The 14,240-nt window shown below is 38.2% G+C and overlaps 1 long non-coding RNA gene across 1 annotated transcript; it reads right to left on the bottom strand.

Annotated features, from left to right (window-relative positions):
- Nucleotides 1–1,128: 1,128 nt before the first annotated feature.
- On the bottom strand, nucleotides 1,129–8,684 carry LOC112428146 (uncharacterized). The gene is made up of 2 exons (XR_003020047.2): nucleotides 8,589–8,684; nucleotides 1,129–1,490 (listed from the first exon to the last, which is right to left on the bottom strand). It is a non-coding gene; the product is annotated as an uncharacterized lncRNA (long non-coding RNA).
- Nucleotides 8,685–14,240: the final 5,556 nt, after the last annotated feature.

Here is a 14,240-nt window from a genome sequence, read left to right as displayed (position 1 = left end):
TTGCAGATTTTTTTTTTTTCATTACAGCCCTTAACATTTTGATCATGGTTATTTTCCAACATCTCTGCCATATTTAAGTCTGGTTCTGATGCTTGCTTTTCTTTTCAGATGCCTTTTTTCCTGCCACTTGGCATACTATGCAATATTTTTTGAAGGCTAGATGTGTTGCACTGGGTAACAAGAACTGTGGTAAGTAGGCTACTAGTGTGAGAATTTATGTTAATTTACCTAGAAGTCAGTTTTTGTTTAATATTAGCTATAGCTGTAGTTACCAGATGCTTCAGATTCTTCTAGTGTCTTATTTTTGTCACTACTCTTGACTATGGTATTTCCGAAGTATTCCTAAACTAAAGCCTGAGTCTTGTAGTTCTTTCAGCTGTAATATATTGTTATTGTACTGGTGATCATGTCAAAATGTGGAAGACTAGTCCTATATAATCTTCCACTTAATTCTCAGTCTTTTAGTGGGTATACATTTTGGCCTGTAACCTTTATAAAAGTTTTTGCTTGTATAGTTTATTTTTTTTTTTTCCTATCTTCCACTTTAGGTGAATCGCCTTTCTCACCTAAATACTAGAGGAGGCTAAAGTGAAAAGAATGCCATTTTCTCAGGGCTCTGGGGCAAAGCTCTGTTAATTATTTTCCCCTGGAGAATAGGTCTTTGTTACGGACAATGCCCTAGAAATGTTTCATAATGTTACTCCTCCTACCAGAGCCCTGCCATCTGTCTTGGTTCTTGGCAGTGAGAACATAGAAAACTTCCTGGAGGTAAAGTCCATGAAAGTGTGGTGGCATCCCTAAGACTGTGGCCCCCAGGAGTCTCTCATTTTCATGTTAGTCCACACTCAGTCTTCAGCAATTTGTTAAAATTACCATTTAGGTGTCCCTATCAGTTTATGTATGGCTCTAGAGAATTATGCTCCATTGAAGGAAATTAGAGCTGGGACTCAATGAATTTGCTTGTCTTTCCAGATTTCAGAAGGGCAGTTTGCTCTGTGATTTTACTTCTCTTCTGGGTTGAAGAAAAGTCGTTCATTTTCAGTTTGTTCAACTTTTTTCTTATTGTAAGGATAGTACTGATTACTTCTACATTATTTACTTGTTAGTTCTGAAACCAACAAAAAAATGTTGTTCTTTGTATTTGAGTTTATTATTTGATTAATTTGGCTTCAGCCCTCATTGTGGCATGTCAGGGCCAATACAATTTATAGTCTTTTCTTACTCCTCTTATCAAACAATGCCCTAATCCATGAACACTCACACTGTATCAAGTAAGATTCATTTTAGCTGCTCATAATGAAAAGACCTAAAGTAACAGATTTTAAGGTGATAGAAGCTGTTTCTGTCTCATGTAAAGGAGGTTTGGAGATAGGCATGCCAGGCCGGTATAGAGATACCTTGGGGACATAGAGATTTAATTTCTTCTATAATAGCCTTAACATGTAATTTCCAGTTCAGAATGGCTGCTGAATCTTCAGCCATTAACTTTCCTGTCAGGAGAAAGAAGACAGGAAGTTAAGGGTAAACAAGGGCATGCATCTGCCCATCTTTTAGAAACTTTCAAAATACTTTCATCCTATAGCTTCTACATACATCTTAGTCTTAATACCACACCTAACTGTAAGAGAACCTGGGAAATGAAATCTTTTTTTGCTGAGTTCATTGGAATCCCAATTAAAACAATAGTTTAGACACTAAGCAAAAAGTATTAATGTATACTGAGTTGACAAATAACAGACCCTGTCAGCAAGATTCAAAATCAATGGAAGTTGAAAGCTAATAGCAATTTGACTCCGTTATCTTACTAAAACCAAAATTAAAATGAACACACACGGCAAACGACCCTGTCTGACAGCTTTGAAGAGAGCAGTGGATCTCCCAACATGGAGGTTGAGATCTGAGAAGGGACAGACTCCCTGCTCAAGTGGGTCCCTGACCCCTGAGTAGCCTAACTGGGAGACATCCCCCACTAGGGGCAGTCTGACACCCCACACCTCACAGGGTGGAGTACACCCCTGAGAGGAAGCTTCCAAAGCAGGAATCAGACAGGTACACTCGCTGTTCAGAAATATTCTATCTTCTGCAGCCTCTGCTGCTGATACCCAGGCAAACAGGGTCTGGAGTGGACCTCAAGCAATCTCCAGCAGACCTACAGCTGAGGGTCCTGACTGTTAGAAGGAAAACTATCAAACAGGAAGGACACCTATACCAAAACCCCATCAGTACATCACCATCATCAAAGACCAGAGGCAGATAAAACCACAAAGATGGGGAAAAAGCAGGGCAGAAAAGCAGGAAATTCAAAAAATAAGAGCGCATCTCCCCCGGCAAAGGAGCGCAGCTCATCGCCAGCAACGGATCAAAGCTGGACGGAGAATGACTTTGACGAGATGAGAGAAGAAGGCTTCAGTCCATCAAATTTCTCAGAGCTAAAGGAGGAATTACGTACCCAGCGTAAAGAAACTAAAAATCTTGAAAAAAAAGTGGAAGAATTGATGGCTAGAGTAATTAATGCAGAGAAGGTCCTAAACGAAATGAAAGAGATGAAAACCATGACACGAGAAATACGTGACAAATGCACAAGCTTCAGTAACCGACTCAATCAACTGGAAGAAAGAGTATCAGCGATTGAGGATCAAATGAATGAAATGAAGCGAGAAGAGAAACCAAAAGAAAAAAGAAGAAAAAGAAATGAACAAAGCCTGCAAGAAGTATGGGATTATGTAAAAAGACCAAATCTACGTCTGATTGGGGTGCCTGAAAGTGAGGGGGAAAAAGGAACCAAGTTGGAAAACACTCTTCAGGATATCATCCAGGAGAACTTCCCCAACCTAGTAGGGCAGGCCAACATTCAAATCCAGGAAATACAGAGAACGCCACAAAGATACTCCTCGAGAAGAGCAACTCCATGACACATAATTGCCAGATTCACCAAAGTTGAAATGAAGGAAAAAATCTTAAGGGCAGCCAGAGAGAAAGGTCGGGTTACCCACAAAGGGAAACCCATCAGACTAACAGCAGATCGCTCGGCAGAAACTCTCCAAGCCAGAAGAGAGTGGGGGCCAATAGTCAACATTCTTAAAGAAAAGAATTTTAAACCCAGAATTTCATATCCAGCCAAACTAACTTTCATAAGTGAAGGAGAAATAAAATCCTTTACAGATAAGCAAATGCTTAGAGATTTTGTCACCACTAGGCCTGCCTTACAAGAGACCCTGAAGGAAGCACTAAACATGGAAAGGAACAACTGGTACCAGCCATTGCAAAAACATGCCAAAATGTAAAGACCATCGAGGCTAGGAAGAAACTGCATCATCTAACAAGCAAAATAACCAGTTAATATAATGGCAGGATCAAGTTCACACATAACAATCTTAACCTTAAATGTAAATGGACTAAATGCTCCAATTAAAAGACACAGACTGGCAAACTGGATAAAGAGTCAAGACCCATCAGTCTGCTGTATTCAGGAGACCCATCTCACACGCAGAGACATACATAGGCTCAAAATAAAGGGATGGAGGAAGATTTACCAAGCAAATGGAGAACAAAAAAAAGCAGGGGTTGCAATACTAGTCTCTGATAAAACAGACTTTAAACCATCAAAGATCAAAAGAGACAAAGAAGGCCATTACATAATGGTAAAGGGATCAATTCAACAGGAAGAGCTAACTATCCTAAATATATATGCACCCAATACAGGAGCACCCAGATTCATAAAGCAAGTCCTTAGAGACTTACAAAGAGACTTAGACTCCCATACAATAATAATGGGAGACTTCAACACTCCACTGTCAACATTAGACAGATCAACGAGACAGAAAGTTAACAAGGATATCCAGGAATCGAACTCATCTCTGCAGCAAGCAGACCTAATAGACATCTATAGAACTCTCCACCCCAAATCAACAGAATATACATTCTTCTCAGCACCACATCGTACTTACTCCAAAATCGACCACGTAATTGGAAGTAAAGCACTCCTCAGCAAATGTACAAGAACAGAAATTATAACAAACTGTCTCTCAGACCACAGTGCAATCAAACTAGAACTCAGGACTAAGAAACTCAATCAAAACCGCTCAACTACATGGAAAACGAACAACCTGCTCCTGAATGACTACTGGGTACATAACGAAATGAAGGCAGAAATAAAGATGTTCTTTGAAACCAATGAGAACAAAGATACAACATACCAGAATCTCTGGGACACATTTAAAGCAGTGTGTAGAGGGAAATTTATAGCACTAAATGCCCACAAGAGAAAGCTGGAAAGATCTAAAATTGACACTCTAACATCGCAATTAAAAGAACTAGAGAAGCAAGAGCAAACACATTTGAAAGCTAGCAGAAGGCAAGAAATAACTAAGATCAGAGCAGAACTGAAGGAGATAGAGACACAAAAAACCCTCCAAAAAATCAATGAATCCAGGAGTTGGTTTTTTGAAAAGATCAACAAAATTGACAGACCACTAGCAAGACTAATAAAGAAGAAAAGAGAGAAGAATCAAATCGACGCAATTAAAAATGATAAAGGGGATATCACCACCGACCCCACAGAAATACAAAGTACCATCAGAGAATACTATAAACACCTCTACGCAAATAAACTGGAAAATCTAGAAGAAATGGATAATTTCCTGGACACTTACACTCTTCCAAGACTAAACCAGGAAGAAGTTGAATCCCTGAATAGACCAATAGCAGGCTCTGAAATTGAGGCAATAATTCATAGCCTACCAACCAAAAAAAGTCCAGGACCAGATGGATTCACAGCTGAATTCTACCAGAGGTACAAGGAGGAGTTGGTACCATTCCTTCTGAAACTATTCCAATCAATAGAAAAAGAGGGAATCCTCCCTAACTCATTTGATGAGGCCAACATCATCCTGATACCAAAGCCTGGCAGAGACACAACAAAAAAAGAGAATTTTAGACCAATATCCCTGATGAACATCGATGCAAAAATCCTCAATAAAATACTGGCAAACCAGATTCAGCAACACATCAAAAAGCTTATCCACCATGATCAAGTGGGCTTCATCCCTGGGATGCAAGGCTGGTTCAACATTCGCAAATCAATAAACATAATCCAGCATATAAACAGAACCAAAGACAAGAACCACATGATTATCTCAATAGATGCAGAAAAGGCTTTTGACAAAATTCAACAGCCCTTCATGCTAAAAACGCTCAATAAATTCGGTATTGATGGAACGTACCTCAAAATAATAAGAGCTATTTATGACAAACCCACAGCCAATATCATACTGAATGGGCAAAAACTGGAAAAATTCCCTTTGAAAACTGGCACAAGACAGGGATGCCCTCTCTCACCACTCCTATTCAACATAGTGTTGGAAGTTCTGGCTAGGGCAATCAGGCAAGAGAAAGAAATCAAGGGTATTCAGTTAGGAAAAGAAGAAGTCAAATTGTCCCTGTTGGCAGATGACATGATTGTATATTTAGAAAACCCCATTGTCTCAGCCCAAAATCTCCTTAAGCTGATAAGCAACTTCAGCAAAGTCTCAGGATACAAAATTAATGTGCAAAAATCACAAGCATTCTTATACACCAGTAACAGACAAACAGAGAGCCAAATCAGGAATGAACTTCCATTCACAATTGCTTCAAAGAGAATCAAATACCTAGGAATCCAACTTACAAGGGATGTAAAGGACCTCTGCAAGGAGAACTACAAACCACTGCTCAGTGAAATAAAAGAGGACACAAACAAATGGAAGAACATACCATGCTCATGGATAGGAAGAATTAATATCGTGAAAATGGCCATACTGCCCAAGGTAATTTATAGATTCAATGCCATCCCCATCAAGCTACCAATGAGTTTCTTCACAGAATTGGAAAAAACTGCTTTAAAGTTCATATGGAACCAAAAAAGAGCCCGCATCTCCAAGACAATCCTAAGTCAAAAGAACAAAGCTGGAGGCATCACGCTACCTGACTTCAAACTATACTACAAGGCTACAGTAACCAAAACAGCATGGTACTGGTACCAAAACAGAGATATAGACCAATGGAACAGAACAGAGTCCTCAGAAATAATACCACACATCTACAGCCATCTGATCTTTGACAAACCTGAGAGAAACAAGAAATGGGGAAAGGATTCCCTATTTAATAAATGGTGCTGGGAAGATTGGCTAGCCATAAGTAGAAAGCTGAAACTGGATCCTTTCCTTACTCCTTATACGAAAATTAATTCAAGATGGATTAGAGACTTAAATGTTAGACCTAATACCATAAAAATCCTAGAGGAAAACCTAGGTAGTACCATTCAGGACATAGGCATGGGCAAAGATTTCATGTCTAAAACACCAAAAGCAACAGCAGCAAAAGCCAAAATTGACAAATGGGATCTCATTAAACTAAAGAGCTTCTGCATAGCAAAAGAAACTACCATCAGAGTGAACAGGCAACCTACAGAATGGGAGAAAATTTTTGCAATCTACTCATCTGACAAAGGGCTAATATCCAGAACCTACAAAGAACTCAAACAAATTGACAAGAAAAAAACAAACAACCCCATCCAAAAGTGGGCAAAGGATATGAACAGACATTTCTCAAAAGAAGACATTCATACAGCCAACAGACACATGAAAAAATGCTCATCATCACTGGCCATCAGAGAAATGCAAATCAAAACCACAATGAGATACCATCTCACACCAGTTAGAATGGCGATCATTAAAAAGTCAGGAAACAACAGGTGCTGGAGAGGATGTGGAGAAATAGGAATACTTTCACACTGTTGGTGGGATTGTAAACTAGTTCAACCATTATGGAAAACAGTATGGCCATTCCTCAAGGATCTAGAACTAGATGTACCATATGACCCAGCCATCCCATTACTGGGTATATACCCAAAGGATTATAAATCATGCTGCTATAAAGACACATGCACACGTATGTTTATTGCGGCACTATTCACAATAGCAAAGACTTGGAATCAACCCAAATGTCCATCAGTGACAGATTGGATTAAGAAAATGTGGTTGGCCGGGCGCGGTGGCTCAAGCCTATAATCCCAGCACTTTGGGAGGCCGAGACGGGCGGATCACTAGGTCAGGAGATCGAGACCATCCTGGCTAACACGGTGAAACCCCGTCTCTACTAAAAAATACAAAAAACTAGCCGGGCGAGGTGGCGGGCGCCTGTAGTCCCAGCTACTCAGGAGGCTGAGACAGGAGAATGCCCGAACCCGGGAGGCGGAGCTTGCAGTGAGCTGAGATCCGGCCACTGCACTCCAGCCTGGGCGACAGAGCGAGACTCCATCTCAAAAAAAAAAAAAAAAAAAGAAAATGTGGCACATATACACCATGGAATACTATGCAGCCATAAACATGATGAGTTTGTGTCCTTTGTAGGGACATGGATGCAGCTGGAAACCATCATTCTTAGCAAACTATCACAAGAACAGAAAACCAAACACCGCATGATCTCACTCATAGGTGGGAACTGAACAATGAGATCACTTGGACTCAGGAAGGGGAACATCACACACCCGGGCCTATCATGGGGAGGGGGGAGCGGGGAGGGATTGCATTGGGAGTTATACCTGATGTAAATGACGAGTTGATGGGTGCAGCACACCAACATGGCACAAGTATACATATGTAACAAACCTGCACGTTATGCACATGTACCCTACAACTTAAAGTATAATAATAATAAATAAATTTAAAAAAAAAAGAAAAACCATTTAGAAAAAATAAAATAAAATAAAATAAAAATAAAAAAATAAAATAAAATGAACACACACACACAACAGCTACGTTTGACCTTGTTTTCATTGGCTGATGGAGTAAAAATTCACAATGATGAGGCTTCGATGACTGGAGGAATGCCAGGGTCCTTGGTTTTGCACCGATCAAGATAAAACAACACAGACACACATGGAGTGGTTTTAACGAGCAGAGAGTATAAGAGGTAAGAAAGAAGGAAGAACTTCCCCCATTAAGAGACAGAGGGAGGGGAACTTCTACGGGTAAAGCAAATCACTGTTTAAAAAAAAATTCTCATCAGATCTTGCTTTGTGTTTCTGGAGATGGAATATATATATTCCTATGATGGTTCACTTTCACATAGTGGCTTATTAGGCAACAACTGATGAACACAATTGTTGGATTTTTGGAAGAAGAGAAGAAGGGCCATGTGGGACCGCCAGTTTACTGACAACGAAAGTTGGGTTGAGAGAAATCAAAGAAATAAGAAACAGCTATTTCTGCCTGAGCACTGTGCTTTTGATGTTTGATGCAACTACAGACGTTACAAAAATAACATTTCTTTTTTATCAACAAAGTGGGGTGAGACATCACCACTAGACAGTTTTTCTCTAATAGCTAAATTCAGTTAAAGAGGTGAAGGCATCACAATTCTGTTTCCAATAGTAAAAAATATTACTCTCAAATTGGTCAATTCCTCCATAAATTTTTGAAAAGTAACTATATAGCAAATTCCTAAAATAAGAACTCACTTGATAGGTTCAATACCTGAATGTTTTTCTAATTTTCTATGTGATGCGACTTTAAATAAAACTGTAATTATGGGTTTAAACTTACACGCACTAAATTTTGAGACAAGCGATCAAGTTTAGGACATCATCAGCATATTTACCGGATAAATTTCTATAGTTTCTGTGTTTTAATTGAAGTGCTTTGACACTGAGAAAAAAAGGAGAGAAAACAGTAAGGATTTAAATAATGTCAATTTCTACAGTTAAAAAAAAATGTGAATGATTGAAATGGATGAGCTACTGACATTGCCATATTTAACGTGTTTATAAATAATTTTACGTACCATATTGTGAAAATTATGACCTAATAAAATATAAACAAATTGATGATTTTTTTCTGAAATCAGAAGAACTCAGGTTCAATCAGTTTCTTACACATCACTTATACATCACTGTGATGTTCGAGATTTACTATGATATCCCCGAGGTCCTGTAACTAGATCATGAGGTGCCTTCTCAGTAATTACAGAATATAAATTGTGTTCAGTGTTGCCTACAGTGAAATGTCATTTTGTTGAAAAGGGGTAATTAATATGAAGTATATATATTAATTGTCAGTGGAATAGAAGAACAAATGAACTGAATCATCCAATTAACCACCCAGACAAATGAAGATACATTTGGGTCAAATAAATGTATTCCGCTCAGTTTAAGGAATCACTTAAAGGGAGTTTGCTTACTGTGGTGTAAATGAACATTTAATACTTTTAGAGGTGTCCCCCTGGGCTGATACCCAAGCTATCTCAGCAAGGTCCTATTTCTCTATTGCTTGCCTCATATGACTAAAATCTCTAAGAAGTAATTTTCCCTGAATTTACAGAATATGTATTATCATCTATGTTAAAGCAAGATTTTTTAAAATGGAGTTAATATTTTCATTTCCTTCATTATATTATCCTGTTTTTTTAAGCACCTGTCAGCCTGTGTAAAGTAAGGAAAATGGTTTAGTATTTTAAAATGTATGTAGGACTAAAGGTACAATCAAATAATATCCCTTTATAGTCAACTGTTATGATAAACTCTTTATAGCCAACTGACTGTTATGGTAATGTCCCAAACTCTAAATAGATAAATAAACAAACTAAAAGCAAATAAACATAGCATGAATGATTGCAAATGGAAAATAATTTTTAACAAATTGACAAAACAATGCAGTTTAGGGAATTATCTTCTTTTATCTTCCTCAGAATTTATAGGTTGACAAAGAGTGATTACTTTCATGATTGAGTTATATAAAATAATTTTACCAGTCTTTGTACAAATCAAAAACTTGTCATCCCTCAGACTCTCAGTGCTTTTTTTTTTTTTTTTTTTTTTTGAGATGAAGTCTTGCTCTTGTTCCCCAGGCTGGAACGCAATGGTGCGACCTCGGCTCACTGCAACCTCTGCCTCCTGGGTTCGAGCTATTTTCCTGCCTCAGCCTCCTGAGTAGCCGGGATTACAGGCACCTGCTGCCACGCCTGGCTAATTTTTGTATTTGTAGTAGAGACAGGGTTTCACCATGTTGGCCAGGCTGGTCTCGAACTCCTGACCTCAGGTTATCCGCCCGCCTTGGCCTCCTGGGATTCCAGACATGAGCCACCATGCCCGGCCCACAGTGCTTTTTAAAAATAAATATGTTATTCCAGAATCAATTCAAGTACTATGAGATCTCTTACTTTTCTGGCTGCTATGGACTGAATTTTGCTCCCCGAAAATTTATATGTTGAAGTCCTAACCTAAAAAGTGATGGTATTTGGAGATGGGGTTTTTGAGAACTGATTAGGTCAAGAGGAAATCATTAGGATGGGGTCCTCCTAATGGGATTAGTGCCCTTATAAGAAGAGACAAGAGAGCACTCTTTCCCTCTCTCCTCTCTCGAAACCTCTCCCTCTCTTTTTGCCATGTGAGGACATGGCAAGATGATGGCCATCAGCAAACCAGGAAGAGGACTCTCACTAGGAGTCAAATAAGCTGATACCTTCATCATGGACGTCCCAGTCTCCAGAACTGTGAGAAATAAAGCTTTCCTCTTCCCCGGTTCTCCCACTTTTTTGTTTAAGTCATCAAGATTAACAGGAAAGATGATTGTTCTTCCCTGGAGAAAACGGATAAAATATAGATATCCTACTGTATTTGATAGGCTTGTCTCATTTTCCACAGTTCCTATTGATCCTTCTTGGACCAATACAATAGACATTCTAGCTGACTGTCCTCCAAAGTTTCAGAAATTGGTCAGTATAGGAACTTAATTAACTCTAAGGACTTCCTATTCCTAAAGATGAATGTTTATCTCTTACTTTTTAGTTCAAACAATAATGTGTAAACCTACACTGTCCTACCTAATTCTTCAGAAAGGGTTATAAAATGAGTAGCACCTTGTAGAAGAGCTCATATCAGAGGCCGATATGGGTAATTGGTATAACGTAGAATGAAACCTACACAATACTGTTCACTGTAGCCATGGCTGGAATCAGAGTTCAAGGTGAGATTATGTGAGATGGTACAAAAGAGATGACTGACACTACCATGCCCTCCATGAAGTGGAATAAATCTTGAAGTTGATGGCCAGTCACAATCTTTATAATAGTCTTAATACAGGAAGGTTAGTGGAAGAAGGTTAGTATCTACTTGCTATTACTGATTTGGAAGGCATAATTGATATTCATCCCTATCCTTCAGTATGTCACTTTACATGGTGATTAACAGTAAATAAGAGGGTTCATTCTCTAAACTCTTACCAATAATAGATATTGCTAGTAAAAACAAAAGTTACAATATCAGATGAAAAACTGAATCTTGTGCTTTAATTTTGCTGCTTGATTTACATTGAATTTAAGTATGTTTTATAGTGTCTTTTTATATTTCTTCATTTTTGAAAAACATATTCTTTTTTTCTTAATTTTCTGTTGACCCTTTCTGTAAATTGTGTTGATTTTAAAAAGCTCAGATAATAAGTTATACTGTAAGTCCGGAAAACATGAATGACTCTTGAGAAACAGATGTGGGGCAATGGCAGTTTCATATTGGCTTTTAAATTGTACTGAATGGGTTGTTACTTATTTCTCTGCACTAATTGTAAAATAGACTGATATAATGAATTACTTTGAACCACTAAAGTTGAGCTTTAACCTGGAATTATGGTGAGTAGGTCATTCTGCCTACAAAAACTAAAAGAAGGGTGCTTTCAAAGTGTATACTATATTGATATTTCTGGATTCAAGTGTCATTAATTATTTGAACATATTTTCTAGCTCTGTTTAGATAATAGTGTGTGAATGAGATATGCTCATGCACATTACTCTAATTTTCCCAATTGGTTATTACCAAGGTAGGGTATCAATTGAGTTTGCAGGTTTATCAGTCACTTGCAGCACTGTTTATATTATGTTGGCTTCCTTAAAACCCATGTCATGGAACCAATTTAATTTTCTGCTCAAGAGAGCTATTTAATTTACATTCAGTGTGTTCTGTTGTTTGAGATTTAGGATTTTCAGAAAATAGTTTTAGCAGAACGCTCCCTGAGGCAGGTAATAAATTCTAAGTTGCAGAATGTCACCGAAGACATTTAGACAAGTGCCTGTTCATTAACTAAGCTCACTATGTAAATTAGCTTTTGAGTGGAGGTTACAGAAAGGCAAGTTTTGGTTCAAAACAAAGAATATTTAATAATTTTTACTGCTTAAAATTGGAGAACATTATCTCAAAAGACAGTGAGCTCTTAGTCATTATCAGTGTTAAATGTCCAGAGACTCAATTGTTTTAGAGGGAGACCCTGCTAGGAGTGAGGATTGACTGACTCACTGGTGTCTGTATAAGGATGGTCTAGGTTCAGCCACATTAACAAATAACCATAAAGGAGGTTTGGAACAACAAAATTTTCTCATATGCTAAAACCCAAAGAAGTTGAGAGGTGGAGCACAGTTGGCTCCACTCGTTCCCCTTACTTTAGGACTCGGGTTGACAGAGGCTTCATCTTGAAATGAGCTTCTGTTCTTATTATATAGAAAAGAAAGGTGGTTAACAAAAAAAATGTCTCTTAAAAGTTTCTCCTGTCAGCGACACTCTATTTTTTTGGCCAAATATTATTCATCCTTGAAAAAGAAGGAGATCCTTTCATTTGCCACAACATGGATGGACCTGGAGAACATTATGTTAAGTGAAATAAGCCAGAAAGGAAAAGATAGCATGATCTCAAAAAAGGTCAAACATATAGATAGAAAATAAAATAGTGGTTACTAGGGTCATGGAGTGGGTAGGAGGATGAGAATGGGGAGATGTAGATCAAAGGATACAAACTGGCAAATATGTAGGGGAAACAAGTTGAAAGATCTAATGTACTAACTATAGTTAATAGTAGTGTATTATAGTCAAGATTTTTTCCAAATGAATACATTATAGCTGCTCATGCCATGGGGGTGGATGGGTAACTATGGGAGATGATGGATATGTTAATTAGTTCCACTATAGCAAATATTTTACTGTACACGTATATTTCATAACATCATATTGTATACCTTAAATATGCACAGTAAAATTTATTTTTTAAAAGACAAACAAATAAAAACACATTGCTTAACTTCAACAGCTACGAGTGCCATCCTACCACATCCCTACCACAGGAAACCAGATTTGTGAACAGCTCTATAAGTAACCACAGTCTCCAATTGTCATTCATTTTTGAAATGATTTAGAGTCCAAATAGCAGAAAGCCAATTATAGGATATGGAAATAGATCTTCCTTTAGTACAGCAGACTCAACTTTTCTGCATTCTCTGTCTCTTTGAAAGGGTTTCATGAAAGCAGAGAGTGAGTGCAAACAAACATTGAATGAATGTGGTTTATTGCCATATATCATATCTGCATGAATATTGCCTTTTAAATTTTTTATTTAAAATTGTTTTGGATACATAGTAGCTGTACATATTTATGAGGTACAAGATATTTCAATACAAGCATACAATATATAATGATCAAATCAGAATAATTGAAGTATCTACTACCTCAAGCACTTATCATTTCTTTGTATTAGGAACATTACGGCCGGGCGCGGTGGCTCAAGCCTGTAATCCCAGCACTTTGGGAGGCCGAGGCGGAAGGATCACAAGGTCAGGAGATCGAGACCACAGTGAAACCCCGTCTCTACTAAAAATGCAAAAAAAAAATTAGCCGGGCGCGGTGGCGGGCGCCTGTAGTCCCAGCTACTCAGGAGGCTGAGGCAGGAGAATGGCGGGAACCCGGGAGGCGGAGCTTGCAGTGAGCCGAGATCGCGCCACTGCACTCCAGCCTGGGCAACAGCGTGAGACTCCGTCTCAAAAAAAAAAAAAAAAAAAAAAAAAGGAACATTACAATTCCATTCTTTTAGTTATTTTGAAAATTACAGTAAATTATTGTTAACTATACTTACCCTATTATACTACTGAACACTGGATCTTATTTCTTCTCTCTGTATTTTTGTGTCCATTAACCATCTCCTTTTTATTCCCCTCTCCCCACTACCCTTCCCAGCTTCTGGTAACCAACAATCTACAGCATAAGTCCATGAGTTCATTTTTTTTAACTCTCACATATTATGGAGAAAGTGCAAAGTTTGTCTTTCTGTACCTGGCTTATTTCACTTAATGTGATGACCTCCAGTTCCATCCATGTTGTTGCAAATGACAGGATTTCATTCTTTATTGTGGCTGAATAGTACTCCACTGTGTATTTGTACCACATTTACTTT

This window comes from Macaca nemestrina, chromosome X, assembly GCF_043159975.1.
Source record: "Macaca nemestrina isolate mMacNem1 chromosome X, mMacNem.hap1, whole genome shotgun sequence".
NCBI lineage: Eukaryota > Metazoa > Chordata > Mammalia > Primates > Cercopithecidae > Macaca > Macaca nemestrina.
Note: the sequence above shows the minus strand (reverse complement) of the source record. Positions and strands in the feature narration are given on the sequence as shown.